We start from the raw sequence: 3,984 nt of genomic DNA, 5'->3' as shown, positions 1-3,984 counted from the left end.
AGTAGCTGGGACTACAGGCGCCCGCCACCTCGCCTGGCTAGTTTTTTGTATTTTTTTTTAGTAGAGACGGGGTTTCACTGTGTTAGCCAGGATGGTCTCAGAGTAAGGGTTTTATTTCTTTTAAATATTCAGATGTGAGGTTATAAAATTAATTAGATATCACGAAGGTTATATTAATATATATATTTTCTTGTAGTAAGATGTATTTCAGAGCTAAGGGTAGTCTTCATGTGATTCTGACTTTACATCGCTAGACAATGTTAGTATGTCTTAAGTCTGTAAGACCCTTCAGTGGTGATCTATATCCTATCTCCCTCATTTAGAGTGCAGTTTTTTCTCCTATTTCCAACTCTTCTGAGCTGGGCTCAGTACAAGAAAGTTTGCTTGTTTTAAGTGGTAATTATCTTCTAGGTTACAGTTGGCTACAAGCTTTTCCTGCCATAATGTATACACATGCACACATAAGCACTGTTGGATGGCTCATGGATAATGTGACTTGATTTGTGCAGTTTTTCTATGTCTCCTAATAATGTTATCTCTTAGGATTTCCTACTTTCAAAGATAAATTGGAGTCAGTGTATTTTAAAAAGACATTTCACTTTTTTAGGAAAAGTTTAATGCTAAGGATTAGGTGACAAGATTGATCTTTTTTTTTTTTTTTTTTTTGTGATAGAATCTTCCTCTGTCTCCATGTAGGAGTGCAGTGGTGCAATCTCAGCTCATTTCAACTGCATGTGAATCTACAATTATCTTTTTTTTTTTTTTTTTTTTTTTTAATCACAGGGACTAGCTCCAATAAATAATAGAAGTATAAATAAAATTAGTTTCTAGAGTCTCTTTTATTACCTTTGTCTAACAGAATAATTGCATTATTTTTCAGCCCCTTAGGTTTTTTATTAGAACATGTTTGAAAATTTGTACTCATTGAATTTTTTTAGATTCAGATGTTTTTGAAGTCAGAATCCCAGAAGACCGTATACCAGATACAGGTGATGCAGTACCTATAACAAAAATTTTCATTTTGGATGTTAGTATTTTCTCTCACACATGAATTGTGGATGGATTCTTTCAACTTTCTTGAAACTTAAGGGCAAGGAGTTACTCTTCAAAGCAGCTTGGAGACACCAGCTGGTAGTTTGTGGAAGCCTCTGAGTTTAAGAATTTGGGGGCAGATTTATGTCATACTAAATCACTGTTAAAGATTCTTGCTATTTTCTAACCTATGTGTGCATTACAAGACTACATGGTTTTCTCAGAGAGGGCTGCAGAGAGGGCTGGTAGTCTGTTTTCTCTCTTTCTTTCTCTCTCTCTCAGACACACACCACAGTCCCATCTTCTCCTTTCTTTACTGTGGTAATTAAGATAGCTATAGGTAGTGTGTTCTTCCTACCAGTCTTCATTCTAGCCCATTGGCAAACAAGAAAATGAAATATTTTTGCAGTGGTTCTTGTCTCTAGAATTATCTCGTTTGGTGTCCCAATAAAGAAAGCCTTTGGTTAAAAGAAAGAAAGGAAGAAAGTCTCTGGTGTTTGACAGTCAAGTCATAGGTGAAAACGTGTCATTTGCATATCCTTAACATTAGGGACTTAACTGCTTTTATTTTTCTCTGACTTTTGCTTTGCTCTTAGAGTGTTTCTTGACTAAGTCCTTGGAAAACTTTTAGACGAGTGAGATATGTTAGTAAAGGAGGCATATGGTCTTACGTTTAAAATTTGAAACATAGTTCCATAGTTTATTATATGTAAATATGTGAGCAGAGCATCCTTTAGAATTATATAGTTTCATTCTTTAGTCCTAGGAGAGAAAAGGTCTTTATACATCATATGAAATTGTTTCCCAAAGGAAATGCTATGGAATTTATATGTACTAGCTATTTATCATGGGATTTTGTACAATGATGTTTCCTATTTTTCTTTCTTCAGACACTTGGAGCTAGCCCTTAAGTAAAAGTGAGCCTTTACTCTCCGATATATGTAATGTCTATTTAAGCAAATGAAATCAAGCAAAGAAAAATCCATTGATATTACAGAACTGGCTAAAGTAAACCTTGATGTGAAGAACTCACCATTCTTAATTTTATTATTTGGACATGGCCTACTTCTGAAGTTGCCTCCAGGAGAGATTGTGACCCAGCTGGCAGGGACAATTCTTATTTCTAATTCTGCTTTTAAAATTACCTGATTTAGAGCTAGACTGACTAGCTATTCATGTGAGAGTGTAGTTGACAGCCATTTACTCATTTTTCCTCTTCTCCACTTTTTACCTTTTGATAGTTACATTATTCTCTGCAATGAGCTTTATATACTCTCTTCACCATAAACAAAAATGTTAAGCGTTTTCCTCACAGCATTCTGTAATTGTGACTATTTTCAGTTTGCATATGGGGAAAAAGAAGATGAAGATGAAAGTTTTCCTAACTCTACTCTAAATGAAATATCAAGCCAGTAGTGGGGCTGGGAAGAGCTCTCATCTCATTTCTCACAGGCCTGTCCTGTACCAGAAAAGAGTATCCATTTCCCAGGACTGATTTGTCTGAGACATTTTTGTCTGCTGATTTTGTTGCATCTAAATGTTAGGGTTCCTTGTACTCAGATTTAATTATAGTTCAATATAACTATACTATATTGTATTGTTCTCAGACTAGTAAGTATCTTAAAGGTCTGCTTTGGCTTTCAGGATTATGTGAGTAAGCATTTTCTTGTTCAGGCCTTAAATTGCAGGCTTAGTAATGGGCAGCTAATGGCCAAGATGATGGAGAGACTGATTTATCAGAAGATAGCTGAAGCATAAATAAGTAATGAGGCTGCCTGACTTCCTGAATGGAGATGAGAAAATAGGAGCTGGTGCCAGTGTCAGCATAGTCTGTCTTTTTGTCTTTGCCTCTAGTTTGTTGGAGCAGGGACCACCTTGGCAGCCAGGGAATCACAAGAGTCCAGGGCTTTTAGTGCCTTCAGAACTGGAAATGTAGCAAGATGTAGCAAGGTAAATTCAGGGAATGCCTCTCAAGAGTTCATCTTATCCAAGGAAAGCCTTTTTTTTTTTTTTTTTTTTTTTTTTTTGGTAGAATGTGTAGCCTTCATCTAGGAATCCCTGGGTAGTGAGATCTACATGATGTAATCTCTGTCCTAGGAAAATGTATCCCAAAACAAGGGCAAGAAATTGTTTATATCAGTTGTGATATGGTTTGGCTGTGTCCCTACCCACATCTCATCTTGAATTGTAGTTCCCGTAATCCCAACATGTCGTAGGAGGGACCTGGTGGGAGGTAAGTGAATGATGGGAGTGGTTACCTTCATGCTAGTCTTGTGATAGTGAGTTCTCACAAGATCTGATGGTTTTATAAGGAATTTTTCCTCTACTTCACTCTGTACTTCTTGCTGCTGCCATGTGAAGAAGGATGTGTTTGCTTCCCCTTCTGCCATGACTGTAAGTTTCCTGAGGCCTCTCCACCCCTGTGAACTGAGTCAATTAAACCTCTTTCCTTTATAAATTACTTAGTCTCAGGTATTTCTTCACAGCAGCATGACAACAGACTAATACAAGTTATAAATTTTTTCATGTAAAATAAAACCAACAGCAAGAATGGAAATTTGACTTGGAAAGCAAGTATAAGTAGATGAGAATTCCATGAGAATTGGCCATACTTTAGACTCACATGGAGTAGCTCTTTAAAATATATGGGCTTGGAGGCCAAAGTAGAAACATTGCTTGAGCTCAGGAGTTTGAGACTAGCCTGGGCAATGCAGGAAGGTCCTGTCTCAAAAAGAATAAAAATACCATGGGAATTCCAATATTTTGCTCCTTTCCCCCCCTCATTTAAAAAAACAGTATAGGCTGGGCATGGTGGCTCATGCCTGTAATCCCAGCACTTTGGGAGGCCAAGGTGGGCAGATCATGTGGTCAGGAGTTTGAGACCAGCCTTCCCAGATGGTGAAACCCCATCTCTACTAAAACTACAAAAAATTAGCCAGGTATAGTGGTGTG

At 37.2% G+C, this 3,984-nt stretch overlaps 1 protein-coding gene across 6 annotated transcripts in view; it reads left to right on the top strand.

The window, feature by feature from the left end:
• ADAM22 (ADAM metallopeptidase domain 22) overlaps window positions 1-3,984 on the top strand; it is a 255,952-nt gene that overhangs the window by 32,313 nt on the left and 219,655 nt on the right. The window lies entirely within an intron of this gene.

This window comes from Mandrillus leucophaeus, unplaced genomic scaffold, assembly GCF_000951045.1.
Source record: "Mandrillus leucophaeus isolate KB7577 unplaced genomic scaffold, Mleu.le_1.0 Scaffold50, whole genome shotgun sequence".
Taxonomy (NCBI): Eukaryota; Metazoa; Chordata; class Mammalia; order Primates; family Cercopithecidae; genus Mandrillus; species Mandrillus leucophaeus.
This window is presented reverse-complemented; position numbering and strand designations above follow the sequence as displayed.